This window comes from Strongylocentrotus purpuratus, unplaced genomic scaffold, assembly GCF_000002235.5.
Source record: "Strongylocentrotus purpuratus isolate Spur 01 unplaced genomic scaffold, Spur_5.0 spur5_scaffold_12, whole genome shotgun sequence".
NCBI lineage: Eukaryota > Metazoa > Echinodermata > Echinoidea > Camarodonta > Strongylocentrotidae > Strongylocentrotus > Strongylocentrotus purpuratus.
Genome location: NW_022145597.1, coordinates 15,986,876 through 16,000,378, shown reverse-complemented (window position 1 = coordinate 16,000,378; position 13,503 = coordinate 15,986,876).

The following is a 13,503-nucleotide window of genomic DNA, read 5'->3' as shown; positions in this document are numbered from 1 at the left end:
AACAAACAACAACCAAACGAACGAACCAACAAACAAACACCAGCAGCAACAATAACAATAAGAGTCAAACAAAAAACATGTAGTACAATCCACGCCCCAATTATTCACCAATACTTCGGAGTGGAATTTACTCAATCCGAAAGGTAGTAATCCCTAATATGACTCCTTAGAGTGGATTTCCACTCTTAGTGGAATCTACTCTCAAAAGAGTGAGAGATCATACATGCATTGTTATGCTATTGTCCTCGATAAGCTATTAATGAAATAACTGATTTTGAATAGAAAAAGGACATTTTAAAATGTCTTTTTCATCAAATCAAAGAGAGTCCATATAGTAAAGATATGTTCAGATTCAATTTAGCAAATGTGTGCCCCAAACGAATGAAGAAAAAAAATACCAGGATGACAAAATACGATATTCGTGCAATATTTCATACAATACGAATGATGTATTATTAACTTACCTTTGCATTTGAGGATGAAGTATGATATCTGTGAAAAGATAAATTATTATATAGGTATGATTACATTAAACCGAGAGGAATCTTTCTTCCGCAAGCACATGCCGGCTCAAGAGGGGAACTTTTCCATTCAATTAATTGTACTGGGAATAAGCTCCCGTGGGTTATCCTGTTCAAGCTGACTTAATTTGATCTGTTATTCTTGTATATTGTTGCATGTTGAAAGCTTGGTAAATAAAAATCAACAAGGAAATCAATCTACTATGTTTCCATAACTCTTATTCATACAATATAGTATACAATAATTGATATTCCGGCAATATACAATCCCCTTTAGTATAAAAGTAAATGTGTAACATTATTGATACGTCATTAATTCGATAATTTTGTATTTTCCTTTTGTTGATAGCCATCTTTGTAACCATCATTTTTTATAAGGAATACTTCTTTGTTTGTTTGTTTTTATTTCCGAAATCTATATACACATACAAGTTTAAAAAACATACATATAAAACACATTTCAAACGATAAGAAAGTAAGTAAATGTGTAAAGTATAGACAAACGGTTGGATAGCCCATTTCAGAACCATTTTCAAAATGGTCCTGTTCTTCCATAGGGTCCAAAAGCAAAAATCATAGTAATTTACCAATACACTACCCCCTTATCGATCCCCCTAACCTCACCCCCCCCCTCCCGCCACCCTCTCGATACTGCCAACCCCTCCCGTTACCCCTTCCCAAGTCCTCCAGTGTATATTATCTCTGTCATTACATTTCAAACTAAACATTTTATTTCTTTATTAAATATAGCCAAACTTCTTGATTGTTGAATGTGCATAGACAATCCATTATACAATTTACTTCCGCGATACAGAAACGTACGCTTACAATTCTGTGTTTTCGGTTTAGGCAAAACTAAATTAGTACTTCTAAGGGCATACTTAGTAGTCTTAACAATAAACTTCTCTTTCAAATATACAGGTGCCAAATCGTGAAATATTTTATACATCAAAGTATAACTGTGCCTAACTTGTCTATTTTCTAACATTTCCCAATTTAAAATATCATGAATTTCACTAATTGGTTTATGTTCAGATAATTTATATTTAAGAATAATTCTACCTGCCCTGTTCTGTAATGTTTGTAATATGTCTACTTGAGACTTAGTGCCCGAATGCCATAACACGTCACCATTATCAAAATGTGGCATTATTGCGGCATCATATACAAGTTTTAACCCAGTCTCATTAACATAGTTACGCAACCTTCCTAAGAAACTAATAATTTTTCCAACCTTTTTACATTGGAAAGAAAAACAAGAAGAAGAAATCGAGAAAAGGTGATAGCAAGGCAGAGAGAGAGAGAGAGAAAGAGAGCGAGAGAGAGGAGAATAGAAAGAAAGAGAGCGAGAGAGAGAGGGAGAGAGAGAGAGAGAGGGAGACGACGGGGACGTAGAGAAACAGAGGGAACTATAGGCAGAGAAAATACAGTATAATGAGAGAGGAAGAAAAACAGCGTCATATCTGAACGAGCTTTCAGGTCTCATTCACTGTGACGTGGAAAATCGCACACCATGCGTCATTTTGATCGCGTCATTAATTCCGCTAATCAAATTAAAGAAAATTTGTGCATACGTCAGCGAAATTCATTGCAGTGTTTCCATTGCTCATTTTGCGTTCATCTCTTTTAAACGACGTATCTAACGAAGTGTTGAACGATTTTGTTTTACCCATTGACGCAGTCCTGCGTCAGAAAAATGACAATTCAATTCAATTCAAATGAACATTTATTTTCTTCCATTTAATTTGACAACATATTTGACATCTGTTCAAACAAAATAATTTATACGTAGGAACATAAATATAATTGAAAAACTTGTATTACAAGGAAGAAGGTGCCAAACCCTATTTTAAGCAAAGCTTGTAATGGGTACGCCTGAATAGACAAATACATAATATACATTTCAACTAGAAGAAAGGAAGAAAGAGATAAGCAAGGAGGAGAGGAGGATAGAGAGCTTGGAGAAAGAGAAAAGAAGAGAGGAACAGAAGAGGACTACAACATAGTAGCAAAGGAGTGTATGACATGCATGGACAACGGCAAGATATAGGTGAAGGGTATTACATTTTTAAAAAATTGGACTGCATATATATATATATATACATACATATACTTCGTTACAAGTACATGCATTAATACAACATATGCCTATACATACATACATGTATTTTTACATAATTATACATATGCGTACAAAACATACTTACACATCCATACACATCCCCTTATACAATATTTATATATATATATATATACTCGTCAACCTAACCGGGTATAGGGCTAACACTTATGCACGTGTTGTCTCTTAATGCAGACTAGAGAAAATCCACATTGTGGATCACTGCGTGTGGGCATGGAAATCTAAATTGTGGAATCCACTCTCTGTGCATTAAAAGGGCGTCGACCGTAGCAATCCCCATTGTCTTCGTGCGAAGACTATTCTAAAAGTCCCTAATAATGACTTCTAAAGCCTTGTTCGGATTTTTGATGACGTAATTTTGATGACGTAAAATGTAATACCCTTCATATTCCTAATCTTATAACACATCGCTCAGTGAATACGCGAAGAACCTTTGTTGCACCTTTTTGCGGCGGTTTACTGCCCCATATCTGAACAGGGAGGTGAAAGAAGACACTATGAACATGACTGACAAAGAAAGCGGACAAAATATACAGTTCCTCAGGTGGACAAAGGAACATCCCTTCACTGCTATTATGTAAAAAGGTGAATATGCATGTGACACCTGTTCTACACATTTTTACATAATAGCAGTGAAGGGATGTTCCTTTGTCTACCTGAGGAACTGTATATTTTGTCCGCTTTCTTTGTCAGTCATTTTCATAGTGAAAGGAGGCGAAACTCTTGTAATTTATTCAAACGCATTCTTGAGTTCTAAAGCGTAACAATGGGATGTGTAACATTCCATCTGGCTTTGGAGTTCCATGCTCCGAACCGCGCTTCCACTGCGGGGACTTTCGGAAGCCAGGCACCAGTTTTACATTTATTACAAAATATTAAATTACCGGCAAAATTTCAGTGTAAATCAAAAACTTTATATGGGGATTTTATTTGGAATAGTGCATCAAACAAATTTTCAAATTTAGAACTCCGTCCTTCCTTTAATTTGTGTGCCAGAGTTGGTAAAAGAAAAATTACATCATGTCAAAAACTCAATATTTTAGGATGATGCGCTAATTTGTGCATGCTTTAATGCCCCGTTATTTGATCCATGATTTACAATCTTCAATAACATTAAGTTTGCTAATGCGTGTTTTCGCGTGTTTTTTTTGTATTTTTCAAGTTTAAAAAAGGATGTAAGTACACAAGTTTGTGTTCGCTTGTTCTACTCTTTACACATTCAACAATGGATGAGAAATCATTGGAAGGGACAGCGAACAGTTGCAGTGATACTATTTTCTGATGTAGGAATTCTAAATCCTGAAATTTCATGCGCTCTTTTATCTCACCACCTGGTCAACAGTTGCAGATTAGCGTATAACTTTTCGGCGGCTTGGGGCATGGGGTCAAAAGAGAGCGGCTTGATTCCAGTCCTTCTGTATAACGTCCCTGATCTGAACAACGATTAAAAGAGAGGATATACTACTACCATGCCTTTTTTGAAAGCAACTCGCAGATTCCGTCACTATTCATGTGTTAAAGTGACTCGGTAACATTGCCTCAGATTCTTAAACAAAATCCTAGATTAAGCTCATGCTGTAATCATAATTATAAACCTTTAGGTCAGTCAGGAATCCCATGTCTTTTACAAGCCGGTTATCTGTCTGATTATCAACATATTTTTGATTGGAAATCGAAATTTCATTTTTCGTTTCCTTAACGGTTTTTATAACACTACAGTCTATTGGATAAAGTGAGTAGGTAATACTGGTCACTCAAGGATTTTCACTTTTTTGAGGCAAGTCAAGATATTTTTGAAGCGCAATATTACACCATATCACAGACACTGATAACACGTAGAGTCATGCATCTCAGATTCAACATTCTTAGACTATGCCTTTAAGTTGTAGGGAAAGTTTTTTCATTATCACTTTTTTGTAGAAGGTGGAACGCTAAACGCGTCTGAAATCTGCTGATCCCATGATAGTTATACATGTATTACCCTAGCAACACCATCACCAATTTAATAAGTAAAACTAATGCTGTAGCACATCCATTTTTTCTTTGACAACTGTGCTATTTTTAAAATGGAATATCGACATCAATATCCTTAATTATCATCGGTAGGCTGACTTTTTTTTTATTTGTGTGATGCCCTGCATTTCAATGGAGACCGCATCCTACCTATTCCTCGTATCATTGCCTGTATAAGTCGATGTTCAAATATTCAATTAAATTGGATTGAGACGAAATGACACGACATTAGCTGATTACTGATGTATAAGCAGACTTTGATGAAAAGAGATTAACAGAAGATCACGCGACTTTTCGTAGATTTGCTGTTTGGTTTTCACAAAGTGACGAGTTAATTAGGGAAGGCCATTTGCCGATGAGTGGGGTTTATTTCACAAACATCACCCCCGACATTTTGTAAATACAGGGGCTTGTTTTCACAAAGGTCGGGTAACGCGAACTCAAGACCCTAAAGCCCCTTTCACACCGGATCTGCGTAGAGTTGCGTAGTGTTGCGTACCGACTACGCCGAAGTTAGGCTGCGTATTCACGAAAAAAATGATGCTTCGGCGTAGTCCCTACGTAGGTAATGCGTAGGCTGGCGTACAGTGGCGTGTGGTTACGTACCCTGTGCGTAGGCACCGCGTACCTACGTCGTATGCAATTGGCGTAGGGTTGCGTACGCTTACGTAGGCCTGGCGTAGGGTTGCTTACGCTCGGCATAGGGTTGCGTACACTCGGCGTAATCGATACGCAATACTCCGCAACTCTACGCAAGGCCCGGTATGAAAGCCTCTTAAAGCGAAGACCCAAAGATTGTAACTGTTTTGTTAAGGTTGACTCTGGTGCAACACTGCATTGACTTACTGGTACATGCGTGGAATTTGCTTCCCAGGTTCTTTAAGCGCACGTAATAAAGCGATCGAAATGATGTCTTGCGTGCATCATGTTTCAAACCCTAGATGCGTCATTTTGTCTGACGCAGGACGGCGTCAGCGATTTTGGCGGTTTAAGATTCATCATGTGTTGATGAGATCAAAGGAACGAAAGATTACTGCACACTAAACAGTGCAATCAATGCTTCGGATAATTCGGGTATGGGATGCATGGCTTCAAAGGCTCGATCGGCGCAGGAAATGACGGAACAGGCCATTTACTTAATGTATGCATTGCCTACATCACGCGCTGCTAGGCAGGACAAGCCATATTGTTTGCTTTACCTAGCAACAATTAATGTATGCTAGTCGCATTCTGACTATTGAAATACAGTTATTAGTGGCAGGTGCATAAAATAATTTGTAAAGAGGTACGTAAAGAAAGATAAGTGTATTAAATTTGATTACATTACGAAAACGGTCTATTGAAATGACACTTCGTGCGCAGATAGCCTCAATAGCTGCATATTGATTGATGCACGCAAAGCTTTTTAAATGACGTATGAGCGTGTCTCTCCAATCTCCCTTATCTCTTATCTTCCACCGGATCCTCATTTTCATCCTCCTCTTTCTCAATTCCTCACTCTCCCACGAAGGTTTTTCTCCTTCATCTATCTCCAAGTCATCCTGTGTCACGTCTCATTTGATATTTAAGTTTTTATTTGATATTATATATCTAAATAAAGCTTCAAAATAGTAACTCGTATTCCTCCATGTCATGTTAATGGTTAAAACCTTTTAGCCGTCAATTAAAAAAAAGAAGACTTAAAGGCTCATCATCAACAAAACATGCATAAAGAATTATTAATCGTCAGGATAGAAAGATATAGGGCTAGCGAAATAAGAAGAAATCAAGACGACAAATAAAAGTAGTAGTAGTAGTAAGAATAGTAGAAATAGTAGAAGTAGTAGTTGTAGCAGTAGTAGTAGTAGTAGTAGCAGTAGTGTTAATAGTACTAATATTACTAGTTTAGTATTATAACAATAATAATAATGATAATGATAATAAATAATAATATTTTCAAAACATAAATAACAATAATAACGATAATGATAATGGTAATAATAATAAAAATTATATTAAACGGTTATATTAACAAGAAGAAGACGAAAAAGAAGGGGACGTCGCTTTGCTTAATGTAAAGATTTACGGCAAATATTTAGTTTTTATTTAAGAGGAAGTTCTATGGTTAAGACCTCGTATACTTTTAGGTAAATTATTAAGGGTGAGAAAAATAATTTTCTTGTATTCTCTTAATTTTTTACGAATGACTCCTCGAAATATCTTCAGTGACACGTTAGATCAAAAACACCTACTATTGTTTTCCATATTGTTTTTTAAGGCAAATAAATTGTATACAAGCAAAGGTCCACGGGTTTGAACACATTATATACATAATTTACTTGACATTTATACTATTACAGCACAAGTCTGGCGGTTATAAACATATTAACACGTCGGTAAAATTTAAATGAATTTGCATTTAATATGCACCTTGGAATTTAATAGTTAAGAAAGAAATCAAATTAGAGAATGATCTTACAATTCAATGTCTACTGCCCCCTACTATTCCCCCTGTTTTCCGATTAGATAACATCTGAATGCATTTCCCCTTCTTCTTCATATTACCCTGACCCTCCCCTTCTTGTTCCTTCTCTTTCTCTTCTACTTTTCTTTCCTTTCCTTATAACTATAAGCGGAGGGCCAAAGAAAGAGAAGAAGGATTTGCCTGCCACTACAATACAAACTAAGCACACCTTGTTTATTCTAAAGATGTTATCATCATACACAATATTCAGAGGTGTGTTGTTGTTTTTTGCAGCGATCACCCCTAAATCGGAGGGGACGACCAATAAAGGGGCCCTTTCGACGAGAAATAAAATGATACTATGAGAAAACCTTTAACCACTATGCGTTTGCTGCCATATGAGAAGGAATTCAATTATTTATATTTTGACACTAATTTTAATGGAATTGGAATAAATGAACATCACAATTGTTAGTAAAAAACATGTTTTTGTGATTTTTTTCATAAAGTTAAATTCTATTTTTAAAAACGTTATTTTCTGTATATATTCTATTTTGCGTAACTTTCCAGGAATGTATCCATGTACTAGTACAATATTTGTTGCAAAGCAGATGCCTATATGTTTTTCTAATGAATAGTTATAGCAACCCGAAGTTATCTGCTTGAATTCCACAAAAACTGTATGCATTATGTGTATTGAAGTATTGTGGACGTGTTTGGTGCGTTTAAAACGAGTTTTAAAGATAAGTTTTAAGTAGAAAATCTTTAATCACTATGGGTCTGGTGTCAAATGATTGATAATTTTAATACCTTCAAGTTTATATCAATTTCATTGAGTTATGTAGTGTGCAAAATAAATGTTTTTAGCCGAAAATGTTTTTTTTTGTGGATAAATTTGTTTTTTGATTGATTTATTGAAAAGGTTTTATTATAATTGCACTTCGCAGCCAGATGGCTGAATTATGAACAATTTGCATTGGCAAAAATACATACAAATGTGGTTTGACATTCTCACAAAGTATAATATACAGTATATAACACTTCTTCTCTTGTGTCAAGAAGTGTTGGATATTTCAAAATATAAACAACAAAAAAACAAGTAAGCTCCCTCCCGACCTTCGTACATTGGAGCAAAATAAGCACATGAATTAAAAACTTGGACACCATCTGATCTGAATTGCCATGTCATGATTGCTACAAATCCTTATCACTATTCAATATACATTTATATATTTTTTAAAGATGTTACAAGTAATTATGGAAGCATAACATTTAAAATCTAAAATGCAGAATGTAAAAATGTAAAAATGTAAGCAAGCAATGAAATTCCGGACCATTCAACAGGTAGAGAATTAAGATTTATTCATGCATTCAACAGGTCTATTAAGTTAGGAATTGAGCTATTTCTATAGTGGTTCGTTTTACAATGAAATTGACGATACTTAGGCCTTCTTGGCAGTGAATAATCTATATCATTGTTAACAGGTAACCACGGTTTACAAAGTGGGTTGTTGGCAAGAGATGAGGCAAAATTAGTGCACAATTGTTTGCGTCTATCTGACAACGTCTGCAAAGAACACACTTCAAGAGCTTTGTCATAATTAATATATTGATCACCTAATATTGTCCTACATGCTCTTTTCTGGATTCGTTCCAAACTTAAGATATGATTTTGGGTGAGGTTTCCGTTAAAAACAGTTACTCCATAATCCAATATTGGGCGAATGTATCCCTTGTAAATTGTTACTAGGTCACAGAATGGCAATCTGTATGTTTTGAGAATACGAAGCATGAAAAGTTTTTCACTGGCACGGCATAAACGATCTGAGATATGACTGTCCCATTTCAAATCGAACTGCACAGTTATTCCTAATATTTTTGCTTTTTGTACACTATTTAAGCACTCATCCCCGATAAGCAAAGGTCTCTGATCAGCTATATTCTTAGAAAAAGAGATAAACATACAATGAAATTTCGATGGATTAAGAGTCATGTTATTACGAAGAGACCATCGATAGAAATCAGATAAAGTATTTTGTAATTTAGATGGTTGTGATAATTTACGACTTTCAACTAATGTCAGATCGTCTACATACTTGAAGTATGGTACTTCTGAGTTAAAACTTGTCCAGTATCTGTTTATTAACTGGACGATAGTGATTGGACATTTCGTAGTTTGTAGTGATAAGGAGTGTTGAGTGCAACTGGCAAGTTTTACTTCTATACTCTGAATTGTTTAGGAAATTTGGGCATGGGCAATTGCCCCGCCCCAACCCCACCCCGCTCCTTCCAGCTGTTTTTCATAATATTGCCCATGACGAATACAAATTAGTGCATCAACATGAATAAAAGACAGTGAATGGTCTGGTTTCGGTTGAATGGTTTAATTGGTCTAACAACTAAGAAAACATGTGTATGCTTGTAGGCAACCAGGGTACCAACGGTCATTAAAGTCCTATCCGAGGAATTTAGGATTAATAAATCGCCAAAGGGCACTAGCGCATCCACTTGGTGTCGCCTCCTAACTCCTGAATAAGAAGTGAACACACCTCTTGGCTTTTATCCTATGTTCTATAGCATTACTATACCATATTAGATGGGGCTGATGCGAACCTAGTTTGCTTACAAGATATTGGCGTTATCCTCGCTGTCCAGAACGCCAGCGAAAAGGGGGTGAGGCACATAATTATGCGGGTAGATTCTGAATATCTACCTTATCTCGACTAGCTATGATGCACACTATGTTATAAATTTAATAGCGATTTGAGAGATAATTAGAAAATAATAATAATAATAATAATAATAATAGCCTAAAAGTTCAATCCAAATTTTATTAAACCGAAACGGAAATTCTTTTTGCCCAATTGATCGTGAGCCCGGCAGCCACTGAGCAGCGCCAGATCGACGTTGCTCTATCCCTTATTGTTCAACGCCAAACAAGGTAGCATCAACTCCCATCTTTTAACGTCTTTTGGTATGACGCGGCCGGGGTTCGAACCCACGACCTCCCGGTTGTGGGGATGCTGACAGCATTCATTTAAATTCAGAAACTGCAATTGCGCATTTTACACTCCGACAATGACCAAATTAAAATTTTAACGAAAATGAAAAGCAGACCCTGCATACAGGCCTTTCATGATTATGAAAACGGGTGTGATGGATTTCTTTTTCCCAGACGAGCTTTTGAATAAAATAAAAATTTCCCTTAAAAAAATATTTTAAAAATCGATATATCAGAAACACATGTAGATTGGGAAAAGAGTCCTTGCTCACATCATTATTAGTCTAAGATTTTAACTAAAACGTGATTATAATGCAAAGAAAAAAATGATGGATAATTGCAACACATGGATATATTTTGGGAGAAATTTTTTTTTCCACAAAAACGCACAATTTCTATTTTACACACAACATAACCTAATGAAATCGATATTCAACATGTAGGTATGTTAATTATCCATGAATATGAAACCAAACCCATGGTGATTTAAATACTTTAAATAAAACTTATCCTTAAAGAGAAGGTTGAGTTCTGGGGAGAGGTGAAAAATATTTTGTGAGCGTTTTTCATTGTTATCATGCAAGTGTGGAAGAATATTAGAGAAAAAATATTCCCTGAAAAACGTGGAAGAATATCGGAGAAAAAATGTTCCCTGAAAAGAATGGCTCTTCAAATGCCATCATACTCTAAATATGACATATAACAACTTTAAAATGTGGGCCTTACTTTTATGCCACATGTTTGTGTAGTCCCATATACATCTTTATGTGTACAATGCTTCTTACTTTTACCAGTACTGGGCCAACTTTTGTTTAATGATTTAAGAACCTGTTACTCATTCTAATTCTATCCCTGTGCGCCTCAGAATAGTTTACTAGATCGAGGGCGCATAACAAATGCTGTATTTATTATTATAACTAGAACTCAACTTTATCTTTAAAACTCGATTCAAACATACCAATCACGTCCTCAATATACTAAATCACGTATATGCATACGTACAAAGTATTATGCGCAAAAATGTAGTTTTTGTCGATATCAAGTATATTACTTTTAGTTGCTATAATTTTTCACTCAAAAGACATATTAACCTCTACTTTATCCATATAAAAGGGCGAATTCTTAGACAGTTACGAATAAAGACATCTCTCCAATTATTATATATGGAAAAGAACGTTTTTGATAGAATGCAATTTTGTAAAAGAAATCATCGATATTATTTAATCACAATTCGATTGAAATAGGTATCAAAATGTAGATGATTTTATTTTCTTTCATATGATACCAAACCCAATGGTTTAAGGTTTCCTTAAAATAACATTTACAAAATACCATTTTTTGTCAAAAGGGCCGCTTTTTGGACTCCCCTTTTGATTTAGGGGTGACCGCTGCCAATAAAAAAAAAATAAAAAAACCTCTGATATATTGTCTATTATGGACTGACAGAGTTAGTAATGAGGAAGTTCTTACACGAGCTGGAGTGCAAAGGAAAATGATACGTGAGATGTTGATTAGGCAGTTGTAGTTCATGGGTCACATTACACGTAAAGAAGGCCTAGAGAATCTTGCTTTGACAGGGAAAATTGTGGGAAGAAGGAGTAGGGGAAGAAGGAGGATACTTTGGATGGACAGTCTGCAGAAATTGTTGGAAGAGAGAGGAGTGAAAGAACTGGGAGTGGTACTAATACAGAAGGCTAGGAACCGAGGGTTGTGGAACAACATGATCGCCAAAGTCAATCGATATGGCACTTAGAGAAAGAGAGAGAGATGATACAATGTTACGAATAAGCAAGGTGTACTTAGTTTGTGATGCAGTGACAACCAACCTTCGAAACAACTTGCTATTTACCACAGATTGTACTTCATTTATGTTGTCTACCCCTTTAGTTTTGTTATTCTTGAGTTTGTATGAATCTTAATTGTTTTTAGGTAAATACGGAACAAGTAAAGTTCATGCTGCTTGTAAGTGTCGGCTTGCATGGTGATGTAGATATACAGTAGGCTTGTGGGTGCACCATGTGAGAGAGAGGGAGGATTGAGGAGTCCTGAAAAGGACTCTCACTCCTGACGACGGATAGTCAACCTGTTCGAAACGTCGAGCCACTCCCGCCACTCATCCTCTCCAAGCGCTATAGTTCTCCTTAGAACTATAAGCTAAGAAAGATAACCAACAGTCCTTTTCAAGACTATACCAAACCCTCAAGAAAGATTAACGAGAGTCCTTTTCAGGACTCCTCAATCCTCCCTCTCTCTCACATGGTGCACCCGCAAGCCTACTGTATAAGTAAAGTTCAAGTCTCCGCTATGATATGCTGATATTTACTCACCATAAAAATCACCTGTACAATACGCTCCATCCCGGCTGTCAAGAAATCCTCCAAATGAAGCTCAAAACATCAATCTGATTCCCTTAGGATACGTCTCACAAGCAATTACGATTCTTCTTTTTTTTTGTCTCTGGGTGTGACTTTATTATCACAATCAAGCGCTAGTTTAATACTTTTTAACGTTTTTTGGCCATGTAGTAAGGAGAGATGGTCTTGGAAAGTCCCTTATAACAGGAACAGTGGAAGCCAGGCGAAGAAGATGCAGACCTGCTATTTCCTGGTTCAAAGACACATTCACATATGGACAGGGAAGAGACTGTCAGAGGCAACGAGAGCAACAGCTGACAGAGAAGGTTGGCGTAAACGTGTGATGGCCACAGCAGCGCAACTAGCGCCACCTGACTGATGAAGAAGAAGAACCTTGTTCAATATTCTTTTTAAAAAGCAATGGCATATATTATGCAATACGTTCGAGAGACACCGATGCTAAGTTGCTTTTATTTTACTGTCATGTGTTGCACTGCGACCGGAGCTTCGATGCTGCAAAAGTAAAAAGAGTGGTTGCCCCCGAGAGAGATGAAAATGTTTTCCGCAGGGGCGTGGCCTAATCCACTGCGGGCTGTGCGCAAATGAGGCACTCCGCGTGTGCTACATTTCCGTCTAAATATTTTGATACACATGTAATAAATGGTTTGTCATTAGGATAACCATAATGACCATCGAGTATGAAGCAGTTAATGATAGGATGGATAATGATCTATTAATCTGTCTGTCCTCTTACCAATAAGCCAATTGTTTCTTTCAAACTTTTTTTCTCTCAATAGCGACTGCGATTAAATTAAAAGTTCCCAAACACGAATCATAAACTATCGAGTGGCTCTGGCCTTAATTGTTGCGTGTGATGGCTTCTGTTTTTTATATTTTTATTTAGGGGGGATAGGAGATTTGATCCATGAAGGGAGCATGCGCAGTTTGAATTCGTGATTTGACATGGCAGTGTCTTATTGGTCAAATATATGATTGATAGAACGAATCCTCAGAAATAGGCCTGTTCATTG